The sequence below is a fragment of the Cynocephalus volans genome, chromosome 2 (genome assembly GCF_027409185.1).
Source record: "Cynocephalus volans isolate mCynVol1 chromosome 2, mCynVol1.pri, whole genome shotgun sequence".
Taxonomy (NCBI): Eukaryota; Metazoa; Chordata; class Mammalia; order Dermoptera; family Cynocephalidae; genus Cynocephalus; species Cynocephalus volans.
In genome coordinates this window covers 131,713,039-131,737,984 of record NC_084461.1, presented here as the reverse complement: position 1 = coordinate 131,737,984, position 24,946 = coordinate 131,713,039, and the positions used below count along the sequence as shown (strand labels likewise).

The 24,946-nt window shown below is 43.5% G+C and overlaps 1 protein-coding gene across 1 annotated transcript in view; it reads right to left on the bottom strand.

The window, feature by feature from the left end:
- Window positions 1-1,100: 1,100 nt before the first annotated feature.
- ADRB2 (adrenoceptor beta 2) overlaps window positions 1,101-24,946 on the bottom strand; it is a 104,968-nt gene continuing 81,122 nt past the window's right edge. The window contains exon 2 of the mRNA XM_063086669.1: window positions 1,101-1,132. The gene's annotated coding sequence lies outside the window, so the exon portion shown is untranslated. The remainder of the gene's footprint in view (window positions 1,133-24,946) is intronic.

Below are 24,946 nucleotides of genomic sequence, written 5' to 3'. Positions count from 1 at the left end.
GGATAGACTGGCTTCTTTCCTTTTGCTTTTAAATACGCTCCTCTCCTCCACTTGGCAGGTTCTTTCTTTGACTTCAACTCTTCTGAGCCATCATCTTATGTCTCTCCTGCCTTCTCCATCTGAATTACTTTTGACTTTTTTTTTTTTTTTTCAGATTCCATTTACCAAAAGGAGAATTAACCTCATTTTGTGGACGAACGAACTGAGCCTTGGAGATGTGAAGTAATGTTTTTAAGTAACGTGACCAAGTGTATACAGCTGGCAGTGCTGGAATCATTACACAAACCCGGTAACCGAGTTACACAAACGCAACATGCTCAGCTGCTGCCTTTAGCAAAGAAGACAGACTTTACTAGGCTTATAGGAAAGCACAATAAATAGGGATGTGCAGAGGGAACCAGGCCGATGTAGGGGTTGGAAGGCTTCCCCAAGAGTTAGCCATGCTGCCAGGGATCAGGGCTTTTCACGGTGGAATGCCGGGGCTGGACGGCCTTTAGAGATCATCTTGGCCAGTGTTTTCCAAGAATAGTCAGAGAGATGCTTGTAGGAGCCTGGCATGCATGTGTTTTCAATCTTAATAACTATGGATTCACCATAAATTATTAACAAAAAAGGCTGTGTTCTTACATTTATGAGGTCACAGAGCATTTCTTTTTTAAATAAATAAATACAGGTAAAGAGCAATATTAGATTAATAATAGCAGCTAGGGGGCTTATGTATGGCAAAATCATGACCCCAGAAATCTAATGCCTGAAATTTAGGAAACTGATTTTTGTACAACTTTGTTATTTTGTGGAAGAGAACACAGAGACTCAGAGAGACTCAATGACTTGCTCAATATCATAGTGAGTTGGTGGCTGAGTTAAGTCATACGAAAATGTATGTCATTTCCCCCAGATTTTAAGATAATGGGAAAATTGATCCATTTAGTTGGAATTCCAGGAGGCGTTTGATAAATGACTCACGGTTCTGCTGGCAGCCGGATGATTCTCTGATTAGAATCTTACTGATGCTTCCTGTTTTTTCCAGTTTCTCTTTCCAGTCTTCGTCTGTCTCCAGTTCCCCTGCCATGGTGAGCAGGACTCAGCTGAGGAGGGAGGGTTTGTGACTGCTGTCATTTTGCCCTCCTGGCTGTGGGATTAGAGATTAAGTCTGAGAGTCAGCTGACTTTACCTGGTGGTGAGAAGGACAGACACAATTTAAGACCAGAAAGGGCTCTGCTCTGCCTCTAACTCATTGTGTGGCCACAAATAACCCCTTTCTCCCTGGGCTGCCTACCTTATGTGGCTATTACAAAGAGAAAGTGAGACTGAGCACTTTAGAAGCTGAAAAGACTCTGCCACTAAAGGGACTGTTATCAGATTAATGCTCTCCCTGTCAGCAGCAAGGAGGCACTGGAGCGGTGACCGTAAACCACCCTGACACCAGGGCGCTGACTCCAGGGCGCTACCAAGGGCTGATCCTGCTCTGATGCTGAGCCCAGAAATGTTTACTCAACAGCCTGGACTGCCCTTTCTTAAAGTAAAAAACTGACACTCATAAAATAATAGTGCAGGTGGGATTTCATTTTGATTTTTACAATAATCACCAGAATAATTATTGTCATAACTCTTAGTTAGAGGGAAACTAAAGCCTAGACCTGTGAAGGAGATCGGCCTCAGGTCACCCAGCTGGTGAGTGGTGACACTGGGACTAGACTGCAGGATTTCTGGCTTCCAGACAGGGGATCTTCCCTCAGCACCTCCACTGCCACCAGCAGTCCCACTGTCCCACTAGAGCTAAGGGCATAGGAAAGGAGGACTCTGACTCTCAGTGGGCCACCCCTTCACTCCTGCATCTGCTGTGCAAATGTCATGCTCATGTGTCCTTATTTTACGCATAGGGAAACAGACATGAAGGGAGAAGAGAATGGGCACAGCTAGGATTAGGGTCTTCTACTATCAGCCCTCAGAGTTTTTTGGTGGAGTCTAGGTTTTTCTAAATTTAAGATCTAACTCATTGTCATTTGCACACAGGGACAGTTTGACTTCCTCTTTTCCAATTTGGATGTCCTTTATTCCTTTCTCTTGCCTAATTGCTCTGGGTAGAACTTCCAGTACTATGTTAAATAGGAGTGGTGAGAGTGAGCATCCTTGTCTTATTCCTGTTCTTAGAGGAAAAACTTTCAACTTTTCCCTCTTCAGGATGATGTTAGCTGTGGGTTTGCCATATATGGCCTTTATTATGTTGAGATACTTTCCTTCTATACCTAATTTGTTGAGAATTTTTATCATGAAGAGAGGTTGAATTCTGTTAAATGCTTTTTCTTCATCTATTGAGATGATCATATGGTTTTTGTCCTTCATTTTGTTGATGTGATGTGTCACATTTATTGATTTGTGTGTGTTGAACCATCCTTGCATCCCTGGGATGAATCCCACTCTATCATGGTGTATGATCTTTTTGGACATGCTAACCAAATTAGGAAAATCAGCTCTTTTCATTCAAGTGAAGGTGTTTGTGATGGTTATGGGCAATATTCTTCATTAGGAGCCGAATTTCTAGAAAAACTCAGGCAGTTTACATTCTTTGCCTCTAATGTAGACCTCCCCTAGCTTCTATCTGCTCATCCAATTATTGTTAGTATTATGATGAGTATATATCTGTAATAGCCAAGCTTCTGACTACAGACCAACAGGATATATATCCATAGAGTGATATCTCTATCTATCTATATCTATATATAGAGAGAGATTTTAAGGAATTGATTCATGTGATTGTGAAGTTGGCAAATCCAAAATCTTAGGGTATGCTGGCAGACTGGAGACCCAGAGAGAAGACCATATTGCAGTTTGAATCTGAAGTCAGTCTGCTGGCGGAATTCTCCCTTTTTGGAGAGACCTCAGCATTTTTCTCTTAAGGCCCATCCACATTACTAATGGTATTCTGCTTTACTCCAAGTCTACTGATTTAAACATTAATCTCATCTAAAGAATACCTTCAAAGCAACATCCAGATGTATCTGACCAAATATCTGGGTACAAGTTGACACATAAAATTAGCCATCACAACGTATAACCGTTTATAGAATAACACAAACTAATCTTTACTGAGCATTTATTATGAGCCAGGCACCATTATCTCATTGAGTAATTCCTAATTATGGTTACAGTACAGTACCTGACATATAAATAGAAATAAACAGTGGTTTCAGATTTAGAAGGCAATTCAAATGAGAGGTACAGAAGGGGGATTTGGCATCAGGCAGACTTGAGTTCAAGTCCTAACGTTGCCAATGGCTAATTTGGGCAAATTGCTTAATCTTCCTAAGTCTTTTTTCCCTCATCTGTAGAACAGAGTTAAAAATAGTACTTACCCCATCAACACAGTGGGTGCCTGGTAAATATTTTTTGGCCAGATGAATGTTCAAGGAACCCCCAGGGATGTTATGAGAATTAAAGGAGACCATTTATGTATGACCCCTCACACAGTGCATGGCATGTGATGAGAACATGGTGAATTTAGCTGCCTTCTATTATAATTATTTTCCTCTGGATGTCTGCATACACAGAGTCATGGCTGGCAGCTTGTCGGGATTCACCTAACAAGGACTCAGGGGAAGGTGTGGTTTCCCGGAAGGTCTTGCCTCTAAAGCCCAGGACTAAAGAGAAATCTCCCTGGCCTGAGTCAGAGGCTGGTTTTTCTTGCTTCTTTGGCATCCTCCTCAGGGCAGACAGTTTTCCACGGCTCCCAGAGCTCCTTTCTTGGAGCTCTGGCTGTGACTGGGGTTGGCAGAGAGCGGTCTCTAAAGACTCAGGTAATGTGATATGGAGCCAGTGAGTTTCCCACATCTCTGCCAGCACCCTCTGCTCCTTGCTTGCAACCCCACCACCAGCCCTGTTATATGAAACTCCATTTACTGCCTCTCAATAGAAAATAGCTGCCTTCTCCTCCTCAGGGCTACAAACTCCCTAGGGACACTCTATCCATTAGGCTAATCATTCCCATGTATTCTAAAATCAATTGCACTATTTATGGGATTAATTGGAGCATGAGGACATCAGGAATAGCACACACTAGCATTGTATTAATAATTAATTCATCATTCAATCGGTGTTCATAGTGTACTAATGGGTGGAATCCAGCTCTGACTGTGTGACCTTGGTCAAGTTTCTTAGTCTCTCTTATGCCTCAGTTTCTTCTTTTGTAAATGGAGATAACATTTCTGCTCACTTAAAGGGGGTTATTAAGATGTTTGAATGAGTTAATATATGTACAACACATAAAAAAGTCTGCACATAGTAAGTGCTCAATAAATAGTAGCTATTGCTGTTATCATTATTATTACTGTTATTGCTACTTCTAGCTCTACTTTCTGTCAGAAACTACCAGGCATTGAGCAAACAGCAATGAACTCTACACATTCTGTCCTTGCCTTCATGAAGTTTATATACTTGTGAGCAGGGAAGAAAAATAATACACAGGTAAATAAAAAAAAAAAAACCCACGGACTTGATTACAGATTGCAACAAGTGTTCTGAAAAAGCCAACGGGATGCTTTGAAAGAGAAACACACAGGGGGTAAGAGAGCCACTTAGAAGGGCAGGCCAGGAAAGGCCTCACTGAGCTGGCAATACATATTTAAGTTGAACACTGATATATGGAAGGGAGGGAAGAAAGGTATAACAGGAATAAGGAACAGTATGTATGAAAACCTTGAGGCCCCAGAACTTGGCATATTCCTGAGAATGGGAAAGGCTGACATGGCCAACTTTCTATTTTTATTTCTTTTTTTGTTTGTTTGGCTGTCTACCTTAAAATTAATTTTTCCTTACACAATAATATATAAATATGTTTTCCTTTTCAAATCTTAAAATGATATGGTAAATTTAAATTTTCTTTTTTTACCACTGTCCCCGACCTCCCTTCTTTTATCTCAGGTGCTTCCTAGAAGTAATAATGTAGTCAATTTGCTGTGAATCCTTCCGGATCTATAAATGTATAGATTTACATATAAAGCTAAAGATTGGATAAAACTATGAAAATATATAGAATTATTTTGTGTTTTTTTCTTTTTCTAATAAACATAAGTCAAATCCCACCATACATATTGTTCTGTGACTTCCTTTTTTCCATCAATGATATGTTTTCCATGTTGGCAACTACAGATTTACATCCATTTAAAAAACTGCTGCATAGTACTGTGTACTATTTCCCAGATGGTAAATATTTAAGGCATTTCTAACTTTCTGCTCTTACAAATAATGCTGCAAAAAACACTGTCATTGGTCAGGGTCCAGTCAGGCAAACAGAAAATCTCCTTAGTTACTGGAATTAGAGGGGATTGAATACAGGCAATTGATCACCAAGGAGATGAGAGACTTGAGAAGCCAAGCAGGAAGGTGACACTGGGAACAACAGGAAGATGCCACCACCGTCCCACTGAGGGCACAGAGGCAGTGTTGTGAGCAGAGCACAGAAGTCAGGGCCCCACGTTGGGAGCTGGGATCATGGAGGGGTGCTCTGGGAGAGAAGGGGAGAAACTCCTGAGCTTCTCTTTTCCTGCCTCTGGTTTTCCACCAGCACCTCCCATTGGCCAAATCTACACAGAAGCCAGTGGGCAAGGAACCCCACGCAGCATAGTTCCCCACGATAGAACAGAGCAGGGAATGCACTGGAGAGCAAATTGGCAACAGATACATCATGCAGACCTCCTTCTACAATTGTCTGTGTTTTCTAGTACAGGTACCAAGAAGTGAAATTACTGAATCCTAAGGCTCACGTACTTTTTTATTTTAATACATGCTGCCAAATCGCTCTTCCAAGTGATGGTACAAATGTGCATTCCCACTAGCATTGTATAAGTGTACCCATTTTCCAATACCCTTGCCCACACTAAGTGTTAACAGAGGCCCTCCTTTCTGCCAATAGGATTGGCATCTACATTTGCTCTCCCTCCACACAGCCAATAACCCAAGCATCCCAGGCCCAGATGTGATTAAATTAAGGATTTGGGGAAGAGGAGATTATTTTAGATTATCCGGGTGGGACTTCGATGCTATCCCAAGTGTCCTTATAAAAGAGAGGCAGAGAGAGATTACAGACAAAAGAGGAGCAGGCAATGTGGTTACAGAAGCGGAGGTTGGAATGCAGCAGACACAAATCGAGGAATGCCGGCTGCCCGCAGAAGCTGGGAGAGGAAAGAAACAGATTGTCCCTTAGAGCCTCTGGAGGATGTGCGGCCCTGCAGACACCTTAGTTTGGGCCCAGTGATACTGATTTTAAATTTCTGGCCTCCAAAACTGTGAGGGAATAAACTTCTACTGTTTTAAGCCACTTAATTTGTGGTAATACGTTACAGCAGCCACAAGAAGCTGATACAGTCTCTGTCTCCTAGTTTTTCATTCGCTGCACTAGCTTAACTCTTTACTCCCATGGTCCTCGAGTGGGCTTTGAATTTGTCTTTGGCTCCCCTGACCTCAGGCTCCAGCCCAGACCTTTCATTTCAGAAATGCACTGCATTTCACATTAGCAGCCTGGGTCTCTGTGGTAAGACCAGGAGCTGAGTTGGGGATGCATGTTCTATGGCTACTTAAGGACTGAAGGTTGTTAGGTGCTGGGAAGAGAAGTGCCCAGCATGAGGGGTGTGGGAGACCTGGATTACAGTTTCTGTTCTGCCTCTAATTTGCTATGTGTGCTCCAGCAAGGACATTCACATTTCTAGTCACATCTTTAAAACAAAGAGGTTGATCAATCAGTGTTTCCCAAAGGGTGTGTCACCTACCATTAGTCATAAATGAGATGATTTCAGGTAGTAAAATGGCAAGTCATTACATAATACTGAATTGCAGAGTCAGAAGTATTCCCTTTTCAATTCCGAGTCAGTTCTTCCTCAAGGAAAGAGTTTCAGTTTGATGTTAATAAATCTTTAGTAGTGTATCAGTCAGGACAAGCTAAGTTACATTTTGGTAACAAATAACCCAACTATTTCAGTGGCTTAATACAACAAAGATTTTTGTTGCTCATGCAAAGTCTGCTGTGGGTCCAGGTGATTTTACAGGCCTTAGAAAGTGTAGAACACTGATTCTTAAACTTTTGCTTTCACCAGAATCCCCTGTAGGTCTTCTTCAAACGCAGATTGCTGAGCCTCACCTCTAGAATTTACGACTCAGTAGATCTGGGGTGGGGCCACAGAAACTGCATTTCTTTTTTTTTTTTTTTCTTTTTGTCCTTTTTTGTGACCACGCTTAGCCAGTGAGTGAACCGGCCATCCCTATATAGGATCCGAACCTGTGGCGGGAGCGCTGCTGCGCTCCCAGCGCCGCACTCTCCTTAGTGAGCCACGGGGTCGGCCCAGAAATTGCATTTCTAACAAGTTCCCAAGGCTCTGCCCAACTCAAGGCTGTGTGTGGTGGGGGGTGGGAGGTGCAAGGGATTATAATCCTCCCACATGCCTGGAGAGACAGGAGGACCAAAAAAGGGGGAGCACTAGAAATCTAATCTAAAACTAGAAATTTTAACCACAGGTATTTATTAAAAATTTCCTTTAGAAAATAAATTTCTTAAAGCCAAAAGTCACTTAAAGAAATGTTTAATGTAAAGAATGGAGGAGAGGGTATATGCTTATGGCAAAAACAGAGAAGGTGGTGTGAAAACAGGCAGCCCGCAACGTCTGCCAATCTGTGCTCCTGTTGACCGTCATATCCAGTGACTGAGACTATAGGAATCACCCTGCAGAGATCTGCAAGCCCAGAGCTGCTGCCAGGCACTCCTGCCCACGCTTTCAGCAGGTCCAGCTGGGAGGACGTGGCCTCCTATCCCCACCCCACTTCTCTGCTCAGAAACTTCAGTTTCCCATCTCCCTCCCTAGAGCCTTCCTCCAGTTGTCCATCTTAAGACTCTGGAGAAAAAGCAAAGGACAATTAAATGCTTTTGTCCCCCAAGTAATGACCTCTTGCTAGTCACCAGCAGCCTCCACAGCTGGCTGGCTCCTTCCCCTATGTCTCCCACGGCTCCTGAAAATATGATATGGAACCATGCTTTGGACAGGGGAGGTTCGTGTGTTGTTCTGGAATGCATCCAGAATGTGCAGCAGCTGCAGAGTAGGATGGAGGGGTGGGGTGCAGAGAAAGAAGAAGAGAGAAAGAGGGAATGACAGAGAAGGGGGCCCTGCTTCTTGATCTCAGTGCTTCGTGTTTCTTCCCATTTCTCTCATTTTACAATAAATGGCTACTTTGGACCGATGTCTGTCAAGAAGTATGAAAAGGCAGCTTTGCAGCGACTAAAGGTGTTCAGCTCAAAGCTCTGCCAGTCTGCTCTTGGCTCTAGACCCACTGTGCCCCCACTCAGCCTGAGGAGAGGAGCCTGGAGGAGGTGGCTGCTCATGGGGGAGCTGAGGTGGTGGAGGCAGTTTTGTTTGGGTGGGGGTAGGCATGAGCTGAGTTCTGGCTCTGTGTTGGTTATATTCCAGGGACAAGTGACTTCATGTCATTCATTTCTGTGCTCCTTCCCATGCTTTAGAAGAAACCATTTATGAGTACAGACTCAGAGGATATTGGAGGAAGAAAAGCCATAGAAATCAGCATCCAGCCCACCCCCTCCATTTTTCAAACAGGTGCATGGTGTATTCTTTCTATTGCTGCTGTAACACATTGCCACAAAATAATGGCCAGAAACAACACAAATTTATTACCTTGCAGCTCTGTAGGTTAGAAATCCAACATGGGTCTAATTGGACTAAAATCAAGATGCCAGCAGGGCTGCATTCCTCTCTAGTGGCTGCCCTCATTCCTTGGCTCATGGCCCCTTTTTCCATCTTCAAAGCCAGGAATGCAGGTTGAGTCTTTGTCACATCACATCCCTGTGACCTCTCTTCTGCCTCCCTCTTCCACCTTTGAGGGCCCTTATGATTACTTCGGGCCCACCTGGATAATCCAGGATACTCTCCCTGTGTTAAGGTCAGCTGATTAGCAACCTTAATTTCATCTGCAATCTTAATTCCTCTTTGGCACGTACCATACCATATTCACGGGTTCCAGAGATTAGGACATGGATATCTTTGGGGACCATTATTCTAACTTCCACACACAGGATCCCAGGGAATGTTAATGACTCATCTGTGGCAGGGCTAGGACTACGTGTAATGCTCAGCATTCTTTCCACTCTATCACACTGTTTTCAGTATGCAAGGCCTACTGCAGAGTGGTTAAAAGCATGGGCTTTGGGGTCAGATAGGTTGAGGATCTGAATTCAAGGTCTAGCTCACCCTTACTAGCTGTGGGAACCTGGGAAATTTACTTAAACTCTATGTACCTCAGTTTCCTCATGTGTTAAATGGAGAAAATAGTATCAGCCTCATAGGGTGAAAGATTAAGTGCAAAAATCCATAAAAAGTGCTTAGCAATGTTTTCAGGACACAGCAACAGTAAATGATATTGCTTATTATGATTTATAATAAAAAAATTCATACTAGATCCTCATGAGACTCCTTGTGAGGAGGGTATACCAGGTATTAGCATAGCCAGTTGACAGATGTGGAAGCTGAAGCTGAGAGAGTTAAAATGACTGGAGTGAGGTCATCTAGCCAGTCAGTGCTGGTAAATAGGGTCAGGAACAAGACCTACGACTCTTTAAGCTATGACACCCTATCACTTTATTTAACTTCTAGTATATGATCCAAGAAAGATGTTCATCTGACTTTTTACAAACCTACATTAGAGAATGAGATCCCTTAATCTTTTTAGAAATGCCTTGTAGTCCTCACACTATAAAAATACTCAGCTGAATTCCTAATGCAAAATACTCTGAGGTTAAGTTCCACAGCTTCCTCTTTGTGTAAACGTGCCATGGCTCACCACGAAGGCGATATTCTTTCAGGCAGCTGAAAGCAGTTATTTAATCACTGTGTCTACAGACTCATGCCCATGGCTTTTGCCCTTGACCCTGCTAAGCTCGAATGAAGTTCTCCATAGGATTATACAGACGTAATTCCTGTTAGCGGGATTACATCCTTTTGCTACAGCAACATGCATTTATTTGATCATTTATTTATTCAACAGTAATTACTGATATTCTTTGAGTACTGAGAAATTGATACATTAAGACATTTTAAGCTGTTGGATTGCGAGTGTTGTGGTGTTATAGGGGGCTTAAAAATAACATCCCTTTTCCCTGCCCAAGTTCAGAACAAACTGAGAGTCAAGTAGTGGAGTCAAAAAGACGAAGATGAAATGTCATCATTCTTACTGATTAAAGCTAGATTAGGGGAGGTTGCTTAGCTATGGTGCTGAATGGGCTGCATGTGCTTCTCACCCAGTCCCTGGAAGGCAGGGTCACCAAAGGCTTCCAGGAGACACAGAATTGGCTCCAACAGGCTTCTTGCATGGCCCTGAGCATAGAGCAGATGATGGTTGCCCATCCTGAGAGAAGAAAGGGTGAGCCCAGAACCTCGAATCTCTTTTCTTAAACTGACAAGTCAGATAAATCCCTCCTCCTCTTGTGAAGAGGGCTATTGGAAGAGAGATGTCAGAAGTGTTTTCTAGATGAAGTTCTTACAGGTGAAATGTGGGTAATGAAGAAGAGATTCTGAAAGAGCAAGAAAGGAGTGAAAGAACATATAACTGCTTACAGCCAGTTCTCTGGGAATTGTTCACAGTCGATGGCCTGTGTGGTCCAGGTAGCCTACGTATATTGCCGAATGTTAAAATCTGGGTGAACCACATCCGGAATGTCTGCAATGCAAAAGAAAAATGATTGAACACTGTTGGTGACAGAACAGAGCCCAAGTTCCAGTTTGGCATCCAAGGCTGGCATAGGCTGTGTTTATCAGCACCAGACATATGATGGGTTTGGGGTGTAAGATGTTTATATGGATCAATATCTGTGAAAGGAAAGAGGAGGACACAGAATTAGGCAGAGGAAGAAATTGGAGTAGGGCCAAGAAACCCCCAGACAACCCAGTGGGGAGTGAGTGTTGCCCTTCAGTGTCGCCCACTGGCCAGGCCTTCGTGATGCTGCCTCCTGCAGTCACTGGCAGGGACTCAGGCCAGGCCAGGTGGCTCCCTGCAGCTGAGGCAGACCCTGGAGGAGCTGATGCTGGGCAGCAGGAGCAGGGCAGCTCCTCTCCCGGTCTGTAGCCAGGGCCCCCCGTTTTCCAGCCCCTGTCTGGGTCTGCTGTCCCATCCCCTGCCACTTCCTACCTTTTCCTTGACATTTTAGTCATACTCATTGCGTGTGGTTCCCAGCAGATCTCAAGCCTTGTCATGCCCCTGGATGTTGTCTGGAATATCCTTTCTGCTAACTCATGCTCATTTTTTATGACTCAGCTTGGGCATCATCTCATTTAGGAAGATTTCCCTGAATCCCAGGCTGGGTTAAGTACCACCCCTTTGCATACATATAGCATTGTCTCAGCACTTACCTAATGACATCACATTTTCTGTGCATAGACCTGTCAGTCACAGTTTGTCTACAGGATTGTATCTTGTTCACCTTTGTACCTGAACTGCTTAATATGGTCCTGGTACACAGCAGGTGTTCGACAGATGTTTGTCCTCTCATCCCCAATTAAAGCCACATCCTCATTCAACAAACATTTATTGCGCTCTTTGTGCCAGTGCTACAGGAACTCACAGAGGAGTGGGCCTTGTTTGTTTCTGTGGCCACCAGAGTGCCTAGAACAGAATCTTGTACATTACACTTTCTCAGGAAATACTGTTTTTTAAATCAGAGCCTATCTTCTCTTGCCAAAATTGCTTCAGTGCAGGATCTGGAGGCAGTAGGGGATTCAAGCAGGTATTGCCAGGCACAGGGGCAAGCAAGGTCTTCAAGGTATTTGAAATAATTTCTTAGGAAAGGAAGCTGCTAACATAGAGGTCCTTTGTGATTTGCTTTTATCTGTTCCATGGAGGAATTATCAACCTGTAAGGACTTTGAGGGGGACAAGGTAGGTATGGGCAGGGAGGAGGAGGAACAGGGAAGCTGGAGAAAATTGGACACTGTTGTTCCCCTTAAACCCAGTTCTGTGGGGATAGAAACTAGTCCCACAAAGTGCTCAGTAAGAACCAGAGAGGCAACAAGGTGCCAACCTGTTCACCCCAGATCGGCATGGAAATTTGAAAACAAATGCCCCGGGTTTGCTGGCTGTACCACAAAGGCTGCACAGAGGTGAGGTTTGAGATGCAAAAGAGAATCGGGGGCTTCAAACCAGCCAGATGGGAAGGGGAAAGTCCCCTTCAACTATTCAAGGGAGAAGAGGTAGACTGAAGGCAGTGCTGTCTTTCATCAGTCACTGCCTGCAGGGGTGAGCTTTCATACAGCCTCCTCTTAGCAGGGCAGGGAGGAGCTGCCTCTTTCTTCACCAGAAAAGCCTCATTCTAATCAGATGTCACCTCTTCGAAGACTGGGATTACCTGGGTCAAATCAAAGCCACAGTCATTTACTTGGTATTGATTGTCTTCTCTGTCCATCCTGTCTGTGTGTGGGGACTTCTCAGATTTTTGCACAGAAGTCCACCAGGTTTTTAAGGAGTCTCGGCTTCTGTGCTGTGCACTGGGGGTGCAGATGTGACTACAAGCCAGCTACTGTCTCCAAGGGGCCAGAAGCCAATGGCCAGTTGGAGAGACAAATATGTAATGATAATGGTATCAGGAATAATTACATTACTGAGGGCTTACTATAGACTGGTGGTGGTATCATTTATTGTTCCTAGCGACACTACAAGATAATATCCTCATTTCACCCATGAAGAAACTGAGGCTCAGAGAGCATAGTTACCTATTCAAAGTCACCATAGCAAGTAAATAAATGATAGAAGGGAGACTCAAGCCCAAATCTGCGTGACTACAAAGCCTATACTCTAAGTCAATGGTTTTCAACTGGGGGTAATTTAGCCCTCCCCACCCCCAACCCCCAGGGGACATTAACAATGACTTGGAGACATTTCTGGTTGTCACAATGTGGGGTGGGAGTGGCTACTGGCATCCAGTAGTCAGAGGTCAGGGATGCTGTTAAACGTCATGCAATGCACAAGACAGCCACCTGCCCGACAGTATTAGGCCTAAAATGCCCAGTGTTGTGGTTGAAAGATGCTGTTCTAAGCCATCTCTGTTCACTGCATTGAAATAGGTCTCTCTACTTTCCCCACCTTGTTGTTGCTTAGTTCAGCTCCTGAATGTTTTATTTATAGTGCTCATTACAGCTCTTTTTTTTGTCTGTTTGCTTGTGTCCTCTGAGGGTAGCTACCTCCCCCACTGTAGGTTGGGTGGGGCCAAAGCTGTGCCCGCCTTGTTCACCACTCCATCTCCAGCACGTGGGATATAGTCAGTGCTCAGTGAGTATCTGCTGAATGAGTAAATGGGAAAATGGATGTAGAGAAATTAAGCAAGCTGTGCAAGGTCACTAGAACAAAGTGGCAAAGACAGGGTTGCATCCTAGGTCTGCCTGAATCTAAATCCTGTGCTCCTAACCCCCGTCACAGGGATGAGACAATTCAGAGTCATTGGGCAGAGTGAACAGGCCCCTGTCCATGTCCTCTAAGAGCTCAGAGTCCAGCAGAGAAGGGAGAAAGTCAGTAGGTGTCAGCGCAATACCAGACTCAGATTGGGAAAGAAACAAGGGACAAAAGAAGGATGGGAAGAATCTCAGGACTCAGCCAAGTCACAGAGCTTGCAAATCAAGAGAGGACTTAGTGGAGGATTGCCCAGATATTAAAAGAATGGCTTAAAATGACCAGAATCAATCTTTCTTCCTTTTTTAGCAAAGATGGGCAATACAACATTTATCTTCTCCCCATCCTTGGGAACTTTGGGCCTCTTATAATTCCCCAAAATAATGGCCAGTGGTTCCACAAATGCAAATTCAAGTCTAAGAAGTACCCTAAAGTCAAGTACCAGGTCAGTTCCATCTGGCAGATCCTGGCCCTGGCAGAAGGAGCATCCTGCTCCAGGTCCTGTGTCTGCCTCTGCAGCCTGCCAACCTGAGCCTGCCTTTCAGGAGCCAGCTGGGAGCAGACTCCCATGACACAGGGCTGGGGAAGCTGTCAGGGTGAGGGAAGGCAGGGGCCGAAGTATAGGAGGGCAAAGGCAGGGAGGGAGGGGAAGACAGAAGGAAGGGGGAATGGAAGGGGAGGAGGAAATATGGGTTATTGACAGAACCCGGGGGAAGGAAGCAAGAGAGGGAAGAAGGGAGAAAAAGAGGGATGGAAGGAGGGAGGAAGGGAGAGAGAGAAGGAAGGGGGGAAGATGGTGGAAGAGAAGGAAAGAGGAAGAAAGGAAGGAGGAAGGGAGGAAGGAAGAGAATATGGTTAATAGTAACAATAGAAGATAATTTCTGAGCATTTATAATTGCCTCAAATTGTGCAAAGTCCTTCTAATGAATAATCTCCTTTAATCTTGAAAACAATCCTCTGGGGTAGATTCCTTTAGGTGCTCTTTTTATGGATTAAAAAGAAAAAACCCAAGTCACAGAGATCTTAAGCAACCTGTCTAAAAATGTACAGGCAGTAAGTGGTGGATTCAGATGTGACAAAAGGATGAGGTGGGGTGGAGGAAAGGACAGTGGGAAGAAGGACAGAGCTGGGGTCTATCATGGAACCTACATGAATAAACTCAAAGTTCCTGGGTGTCTGGGGGCAGACAGTAGCCTGCAGGCTGGACTCTAGCTCAGAATGGCAGAGGCGAGCTCCTGGGATCTTACGGCTCACTTGGGATCTTACAGCAGCTGAAGGAATCTCTTTGCTTAAATGGGCTTCGCTGACAAACTTTATTGGAGATTCCTTGGTGACACTGTGAGCTCTAAGAGAACTGCAATGCCATTGTTAAATATTTATCCTTCCTTCTTAAAACAAAACAAAGATGAGTTGCAAAAATGATCCAATTACTGCCATTTCATTATGCTTCAGGGCAAGGAAAAGAAAGGAACAAAGAAAGTTATTAAAGTAAATACAGATGGCTTCTTTATGCTTTAACATCTACAGGTGGGTTCCCATCTGTTATCTCGTGTGATATTTCTATTTTGTGGGTGTCAGACTACCCATTTTACCAAAGAGAAACCAACTCAAGAGAGGAAGTTTGATTAGTAAAAATTAATATTCAGACTCGGGTCTTCTTACTCCAAATTACTAGCTCTTTCCTAAGTTCCATATTGAAAGTCATGTTCAGTTTCCCTTAGATGAAATAAATTTTTTCAAATTAACTTTTCAAATTGAAAAGTTCCATGAAATAAGACACTGCCTATTAATCATAAAGCGAAGAGTAATTCTAGAATCAGTTTAAGTCTTGCTTATGCCAAATGTCCCTCCAATAATTGTTTATAGAAAAGCTTATTAAAAAAAAAAAGTTGATTACTCCTAAATTAGTATTTGTTTTGCCAGGAGCAAATTAATAGAAGCAAATAGTAGCGTTCTTGGATGGATAATTTTGTACATACTGTTCTCTTTAGCCCCACCTTACCTGGGGTTACACCCTTGCTCCTGTTTTGAATCCAACTCTGCTGAAATCTCATCTTATTCTCTGTGCTCTGGGGCAAGGGGAAGGGGAAAGATTAAGTGAAGTTAATCTTCTTCAGGTAAGAGCCTGTCCTCCCCTCAGCCCTCATATCCAGTGCAGTGTTCTGTTAAATGTTTTACATATTGGGCTTCTGCAAAAGATTTATTAGAGAAAAGGATTTTTTTCTAGCTAGAGTAAAAGGATTAAAAAAAAAAATGATGCTTTAGCTCTCCAGCTAGGAAGACTAAGGTTTTGGGATGTTAAATACCTCAGCAATTGTCATCAGTGGCAAAGGCAGGTCTAAAAATCTCAACTCCAAATAGTCCAGGCATCTATTTCTTAGGCCATGTTGCCTGGATGCCCAAGGCTGTCCATAATGGCACTTGAATTTGATATACTTGTTGCTGTGGATTGAATGTCCCCCTAAACTTATTGAGCTTGACCTCCACCGTAGCAATGCTAAGAGTGGGGGATTTCTGATTATGGTATTTGAAAGGTGGGGCCTGATTAGATTGTGAAGATTGCGCCCTGTTGAATGGATTGATCCATTCATGGAGAAAAGCGCATGGTTCTGGTGGATTAATAAGGTGGGCGATTGAGAAGGTTAGCTTACTCTTGCTTAGCCCATTCTCACCATGTGACACCCTGGTCACCATGGGACCCTGTAGAGAGTCCCCACCCAGAAGAAGGGCCTCACCAGATGTGATCTCTGGACTCCAAACTTTCCAGCCTCTGAAACTGTAAGAAGTAAATTTCATTCCTTTATAAATTACCGAGTTTCAGGTATTCTGTTATAAACAAGAGAAATGAACTAATACAGAAAATTTGTACTGAGAAGTGGAGTGTTGCTAATAACAAATACTTGAAAACATGGAAGCAGCTTTGGAACTGGGTGATTGACAGAGGCTGGAAGAATTTGGAGGAGCCGGCTAGAAAAAGGCTAGATTCTGGTGAGGGCTTAGAAGACAAGACCAGGGAAAGTTTGGAATTTCTTAGAGATTGGTTAAGTGGTGGCTCATAGAAATAGGGGGAGTAATGGCCATTATGAGGTGGTCTCAGATGCAGATGAGGAAAAGCTTATTGGAAACTGGAGCAAAAGTCACCCTTGTTGTAGAGCTTCAAAGAACTTGGCTGCATTCTGTTAATCCCAAAGGGTTTTGTGGAAGGTGGAACTTAAAAAGTGATGAACAAGGGTATTTGGCAGAAGAAATTTCTAAGCAGCAAAGCATTCAGGAAGTTGTGTGGATACTTCTATCAGCCTGTGCTGAGTTATGGCAGCAAAGGCCTGACATAAGGGCAGAATTTATAATTAAAAGGGAAGCAGAGGGTAAAAAATTGGAGAAATCTCAACCTGGTCACATAGAGTGAAAAAATGTGTTCAAGAGGGGAAACCAAGGGTGCAGCCCAGCTAAGGATATCAGGACAGAAGGAAGGCATCCCCAAGAGAATGGAAGAAAACCTTGAAGGCATTTCAGAGATCTTTGAGGCTGCTGCTGCCATTGCAGGCCCAGAGGTCTAGGAAGACAGAAAAGTTTTAAGGAACAGGCTTGGGATGCCCTCCATGGGCTCAATGCCTAGGGCTGCCTTGGATGCTACTCTTTGCACCCTAACTGCTGCAGCTGCTCCAGTCATGGCTAAATTGGCCCCAGGTGTGGCTGGGCCCAGAGCTTCAGAAGATATGAGCCAGAAGACTTGGCAGTGTCCACACAGTGTTAAGTCTGCAAGCTCACAGAATGCAAGAGCTGTGGAGGCATGGGAGGCTTTGAAATCCTCGATTTTAAAGGATGTATGGAAAAGCCTGGGGGCCCAGGAAGAGATTTGTCGCAGGGGTGGGGTCACTGCAGAGAGCCTTCATAGAGCAATGCTCTGTAGAAATGTGGGGTTGGAGCTGCAGCAGAGAAACCCCACCAGGGCCATTCCTAGTGGAGCCATGAGAGTAGGGCCACCATTAAGACCCCATAACTGTAGAGCTACCAGTGTGCAACACCAGCCCAGAAGAGCTGAGGTGCAGGCTGAGCTGAGGGAAGCCACAGGAGTGAGGCTGCCTGAGGACATGGAGGCCCCAACACCCACACCAGTGTGCAGAGGATGCCAGACATGGAGTCAAGGGACATTTTTCTCCAGCTCTAAGATTTAACACCTGCTATATTAGTCCCCTTCTGTTGCTTATAACAAAATGGCTGGAACTGGGTGATTTATAAGAAAACAAAATTTTATTGTACAGTTTCAGAGGCTGGGAAGTCCAAAGCCCAGGGAACACATCTGGTGAGGTTCTTGTCCTGGTGGTAACTGCAGCAACTCAGGGTGTCACATAGTGAATATGGTGGAGCAGAGAGAGTGATAGTTCCTCATGCACTCTCCTTTTAAAGCCCTCAGAACCACAACTGTGACCACCATTATTAATCCATTCACTACAGCATAGTTCTGTAATCTAATCACCTCTTCAAGGCCCCACCTGTCAACTATCATAATAGGATTTCCCACCCTCAACAGTTACAGTGAGAATTTAACCTTCAATGAGATTGGGGGCAGGGGTGGGGGCATCAAGTCTACAGCACCTGCCCTGCTGGGTTTCAGACATCCATGGGACATGATACCTCTTTCTTTTGACCTATTTCTCCTTTTGAATGAGAATATCTACCCTGTGCTTCACCCACCATTATATCTTAGAAGTAGATAACTTGTTTTAATTTCACAGATGAGACTTTGGACTTTCTGAGTTGGTGCTCAGACAAGTTAAGACTTCAGGGCTATGGGGTTAAAGTGAATGTATTTGTATATAAGAAGGACATGAGTTTGGGGGAGCTAGGGATGGAATTCTGTGGACTGAATGTTCCCCCAAAACTCATTGAAGCTTGACCCCCATCGTAACAGTGCTAAGAGGTTGGGAAATCCAATTATGGTAATTTGAAAGATGGGGCCTGATTAGATTGCGAGGACTGTGACCTCATGAATGAATTGATCTATTCTCAGAGTATTGAGCATAGTTCTGATGACTTTATAAGGAAGACAAGTTAGGAAGTTAGCTTTCACTTGCTCAGCCCATTCTTGCTATGTGACACCCTGGTCACCATGGGACCCTATACAGAGTTACCACCCAGAAGAAGGCCCTCACCAGATGTGTTCTCTGTACTTTGAACTTCCCAGCCTCTGAACTATAAGAAATAAATTTCATTCCTTTATAAATTACCCAGTTTCAGGTATTCTATTACAAGTAACAAAAAGGAACTTGGTGACCAAGAGACTTCTTTGTCCAGAACTTTTGTTTCCACAGGTATGACCTGAGCAATATGGAGTAAAAAAAGGTAAATTATAACATAAATTTAGAAGTACTTGTCTTATATGGTTGTTAGAGAGAGGAAAACAGATATGGCAAGGCAAAGGTTAGATAAGGTAGGAAGTAAAAGTTGTATTTAGGGAATTTGGACAAGACTAGGCTGGATGGGGGGTTATGCCAAGGTAGGCAGGCTTCTTTAGCTCTTTTCTGTGGACCATACTGAAAGCCATGCTCAGTTTTCCTTAGACTTTATTGTTGTTGACAACAGCAATAACAACATTATTTTTTGCTGCCCATCAGGCAACATGTACACTAAGCTAAAACTTTACATACATTATAACTTTTAATATTGAGGTCAGTCGACTGTCCCCATTTCTCTGAAGAGGAAACAGGAACTCACACAGCTGGTACGTGGCAGAGAGAGACTCAACCAAGGCCTGTCTGACATCAAAGTACACACTCTGAACCATGTTACTGCATTGTGACTTCAAAGTCTCCAGGGTCACAGGGACCCAGGTTTTCTTGCATCCAGCAGCAGCTCTTGGGACTAGGTCTGCCTTAGACTAGGGCCCCTGACTCCAATTCAGGGGCACTGTAGTAGGCTTGAATTAGATCTACCTTTAGAGCACGCTGAGCAGTCAACCACCTGCTCCTCAGATGCCTGAGATTCTTTGACCTGGGGACCAAGCTTCCTACACTCCAGTTAGAGATAAGATGTTGAGACTCTAGGTGGCCCTTGAGTAACCCTTTGGGGTGAGGTTCAGTCAGTGAACGAGTAGGAAAAGATGGCCAAAAGTAATCCCTGCATTTGTATAGTCTTTTGAGGTTTTAGAAATGTTTTCCCTGTGTGCTTTTTCAAGGTCATTAAAGCACATGCTATAACCTCTATGGGATGGGAATATTGATCAGAATGAAGAAAAAATCACACACATTCAGCTGACCTAGAACTCAATCTCTTATTTTCTTGGATCATTTCCTCTTTGTAAGGCACTAGAAAACTGGAAGACACTAGAAGGGATTAGAAAGTCTGAAGGGTAGCTTCTCTGCCTTTTGGCTAAGATCAAGTGTAGAAAGTCTGAAGGGTAGGAGGGAAGTCCCCATTGAGGGGCCCAATCCAGAAAGAAAATTCTGGCAACTAACTCTTCGAAGGGCACAGTGCTGTCTGGCCCTGTTTTTCTTAAGCTGGGTGGGGGCCTAGAGGAGCTGTGCCTGGAGGTATTTTTGTCTTGTTGCTTCAACCCTGGCAGCTCCACTTGGAATGATTTATGATGATTTCTTAGATTTGTTTTATAAACACAGCCCACACCAAGGGAGGGAGTTACATTCCTGGGGTCTTCCTTTGTGGGTGGTATTGCTCTAAAATTATTTTGCTTTGGGCTAAAGCTACACTCTAAGTGTTTTCAAGTTGCTGAACCTAGAACATTAGAGTCACAAGGGACCTTGAAGGTTACCCAGCCCAGCTGCCTCATTTTACAGTTGGGGAAACTGAGGCCTGCAGATCAGGAAAAGTTGCCTGGGGCACACAGCTGACTAGAGCCCGTGTCTGGGTTGGAACACCTACATAAGCCTCAAGTACTTCTTCCATGATTACTCTAGCTCTGGGGAGAAAATGGTTGTACCTCAGATATAGTCCATGCCTTTGTGGAGTTTAGATTCTATCAGGGAAGATTGATTTAAACAAATAAGTAAAAATGTACAGTGACTGAATAGAGATCCTTTTGGAGCTTATAACAAGGGGCACAATCTGGCCTGGCATTGAGGGGTGGCTTGCCTGTGGGCACGAGGCTTAGATGGAAACTTGAAGGAGGAGGAAGAGTTGGTTCATGGAGCAGCGGGAGACAGCACATGGGTTCTAGGCAGAGGGACCAGCATACTGAGGGAGGAGCAGGGGTGTGAGGCTCTGAAAATCAGCCAATGCGAAAGAGGGGGCATGAAGTGAATGAAGCTGGGGAGGTGGGCAGGAGATCTGGTAGGCCTTGCAGGAGTTTACATTGTATTCTAGATGGTGTGGAAAGCCATGAGAGTTTCAAGCAGAAGAACAGGAAAGTGATTCAATTTGGTTTGCTTTTCAAGCAGGATGTCTCTGGCTGCATTGAAGAGAACAGGCTGGAGAGTGCAGGTCTGATATAGACACTGGCTCCTTACTCTGTCCAAAGTGGCCTCTGTGGCTCGTTGTCCCCCATGAATATATGCACACTTGGAATATTGGATTCCAGCTGTGACTTCTTTTAGGGTAGGTGTTAAGTACAAACTGGGCACAGGACACATGTCCTGTAAAGCCCTTGTGGCCTGAATTGGGGCAAAAGCCAGACAATGATGTTCTTGCTAATGTTCCAAAGACACAGTGGTAGCTGGCAGGACCTGGGAGAAATGCCTGGGAGGGAGGAGGGGATGCCAAGAAGACGGGGTGCCTGCATGTGACTGTCTAGAGAGGCCCTTTTTGCGCATAGCCCCAATGCTCCCTCTAACAGAAAGGTGCCGTTCATAAAGGTAGGTGTCTTACATGCTCTTTCTTTTTCCTGTCTGTCTTTCCATCTGCCTCCCTGTCTGTCTGCCTTTCCCCTTTTCCTTCAGCTGGGAATATGATACAGTTGAAAACGTGGGCTTTAGAGGAAGGCAAGTTTGGGTTTGAGTCATGGCTTTTCCACTTACTGAGTCACACTGGGCAAGTTTCTTAACCTCTCAGATTCTTTTACCTCATCTGTAACATGGGTGTATTCGTATTTTAATCCCAGTTGTAAGATTTGAATAAGGCAATATGTGGAACACACTTAATTACTCAGCACATAGTAGGTTCATAATAAGCAACTACTGCGCATTCATTTGATCAGTGTTTATCTGGTAGCTACTGTGGGCCAGGCCCTGGCTAGGCACTGAGGTCACAATGCTGATCCTCAAAACTCCTCTTTCAAGTATTGGGCAGGGATTAGTGTCCTCAGACCCCAACTATAGCATGTGAGGAAAACAGTCCCTTCTAAGGAAGTTCGGGGAAAGGACTCCAGATGAACAGATGGATCTAGATGATGTATAAGCAATGCTGCCAAGGGCCCAGGCTCTCAATTTTTGCCATATTTTCCTCTCACAGTTTTTTGGTGAATTCAATTTCAAAGAATCCCATTGTGCTTACTACTGTGTGGCAGACCCTGGGTTAGGTCCTATAAAGGACACCATGGTGAGTAAGTTGTGAGCCTTGGTCAGGCTGATAATACCAAGAGGGCAGTGGCTGTGACGGTATCCCATGAGGGATGTTTGCAGGAGCCAGGCTATTTAGCTTGGTGGGAAAAGACTCAGTAAGTCTTCTACTTTCTGAAGCCTGTCATAGGAAGTGGGATGAAATGCCATTTTGGGGATCCTTGGCTGTAGAACCAGGCCCATGGTAGAAATCACCATAAGGCATATTTTTTCTCATTAAAAGGAACAAAGCTTTCTAATATCTTTGGGTGTCCAGCAATAGAACAGGCTATCTTATAAGTAGAGCTAACTCTATCTCTGGGAATTCGCAGGCACAGGCTGGATAAATAGCCACAAGGGTGTAATAAAGAGAATGCTTGCTTTGGGTGGGAGCTTTGATGGGTTGACCTCTAGCCTTCCTGGTAGCTTAGAGACGCAAGGATTTCCAGTTTCCGTGGCCAGGCTCACACCACCTTCCCTTGGACGCTGGCCAGCTTCCTCCCTCTGGGGCTCCCTCTGCCCCTTACCTCACTCCTTCCTGAACCCAGCTCCGGAAGCTTGCTGTGCCAACTTACCAACCCTGGGACTGAAATGATAGGCTGCTGCCGCACGTATGAAATAGATTCCAGTCTGTGTTCTGGTGAGACCCTACAGATTTGTTATTATACCAGCTCTTTTTAGAAATCTTCCCCTGTCAGGCATTTGTGTTTTCTTTCCTAGATTTGTATTACACACACATTTCATACCTTAAAAAACACACACAGCAGCATCTGTTACAAAACTTTTAAGTTTAATATTTTGGAAAATCAGCAGCATAGTGGCTCTAGTGTCAGGTTGCTGGATTCAAATCCCAGCTGTGTTACTTACTATCAATGCTGTCCTGGCCAAGCCTCTTAATCTCTGTAAGCCTTGGTGTCCTTATCTCTAAAACAAGGCAGTAATAATACCTAGCTTGTAGGGATGCTGGAAGACTAAATAGAAAACACACACAAAGCGCTTAAACAATGCCTGGCACATTGTTACATAGCCAATAAATGTTAATGGTAAATAAATAATTATTAAATAATTATTTTGCTCATAATCTTTCATTTCTTTTTTATGTATTAATTTTAGGACTATTTCTTGTATCCGTTAGAAACAGAATAATATAAGCATTGAAAGTGTTCTAGAAGTTTCCAAATCCACCCCCCCCCCTTTTTTTTTACTGCTAAGGAAATTGAGTCTCAGGGCTCATCTAGTGGCACAGCCAGGAAGAGGATCCAAGGGTATTTGTGTACATCAGGTGATGCCCTTTCACTCATCATAATTTCTCTAATGCACATTAATTAAGGATCATCTTATTTTTCTGGTAGATTGCTTTAAAAAATAACAAATGCCTTTAAAAAATAACAAGTGATTTCTTGGATATGACACCAAAAGCACAGGCAACAAAAGCAAAAATAGACAAGCAGTACTACATTAGACTAAAAAGTTCTGCACAGCCAAGAGAACAATCGACAAAATGAGGAAGCAACCTATGTAATGGGAGAAAGTATTTGCTAACCATATATATGACGAAGAGTTAATATTCAAGAAATATAAAGAGCTCCTACAACTCAATAGCAAAAAACCAAATAATCTGATTAAAGAATGGCAAAGGAACTGAATAGACATTTCTCCAAAGAAGACATAAAAATGGCCAACAGGTATATGAAAAGGTGCTCAACAGCCCTAATCACCAGGGAAATGCAAATCAAAACCACAGTAAGATATTATCTTATACCTGTTATGATGGCTGTTATCAAAAGGAGAATCAAAATATAACAAATGTTGATAAGGGTGTGGAGAAAGGGGGACAGTTGTACACTGCTGGTAGGAATGTAAATTGGTGCATCCAGTAAAGAAAATGGTATGGAGGTTCCTCAAAAAATTAAAAGTAGAACAACCATATCATCCAGCAATCCCATTTCTGGGTATATATCCCAAGGGATTAAAATCAGAATCTTTAAGAGATTATCTTTACTCTCATGTTCATTGCAGCACTATTCACAACAGCCAGGACATGAAAGCAACAAAAATGTCCATTGAAGAATGAATAAAGAAAGTGTGGTAAGTACACGCAATGGAATATTTTCCAGCCTTAAATAAGAAGGAAATCCTGCCATTTGTGACAATATGGATGAACCAGGAGGACATTAGCCAGACACAGAAAGATAAATACTGTATGTTACCGCTTATGTAACGCATCTAACAGTCCAACTTATAGAAGCAGAGAATGAAATGGTGTTTGCCAGGGTCTGGAGGAAAGGGGAAATGGGAGGGTTTTAGTTAATGGGTGCAATATTTTGGTTATACATGAAGAATAAATCCTAGAGATGTGCTATACAGCATAGTGACTATAACTAACAATACTTTAACTATACAATTGTATAGTTAAAAATTTGCTAACAAGATAGAGCTTATGGTCAAGTGTGCTTATCTCACACACACACACACACACACACACACACACACACACACACACACACACGATAGGTCAGAAGGAAACTTTTGGGAGTGATGGATAGATTTATGGTATAGATTGTAGTGATGGGTTCACAGAGAATGCTTATCTCCAAACTCATCAAGTTTCATACATTAAATATGTACAGCTATGTTAATTATACATCAATAAAGGGTTTAAAAAAACAAGCATATGAGTAAATAAATACTTTCCTCTTTCAATGAAATTTGTTGTTTAAATAATTGAAAACAGGAGAGTGGGATTTGTAAGCTACTTTCTAGCTCTGTGTTTCAGAGGACTTTGCACATTTGTTTCCGGGGGTCCAGCAGCCCTGCATCCTACTTCCCTCTTCCTCCATGCAGCTTGAGAAGCAAGGGCTGGCCCTAAGATAACCTCGTACAAATGCCTCTTCTCAACAGTCCCCCCAGTTTATGCCTTGGAATACCAGTTCCAGGACCAGCACTCCCAACCTGTGTGGTTTAAATCATTTACAGATTATTTGCCACACTGTGTTCAATGTGCTCAAAATTTAGTTTTGCTTCAGCTGCAGA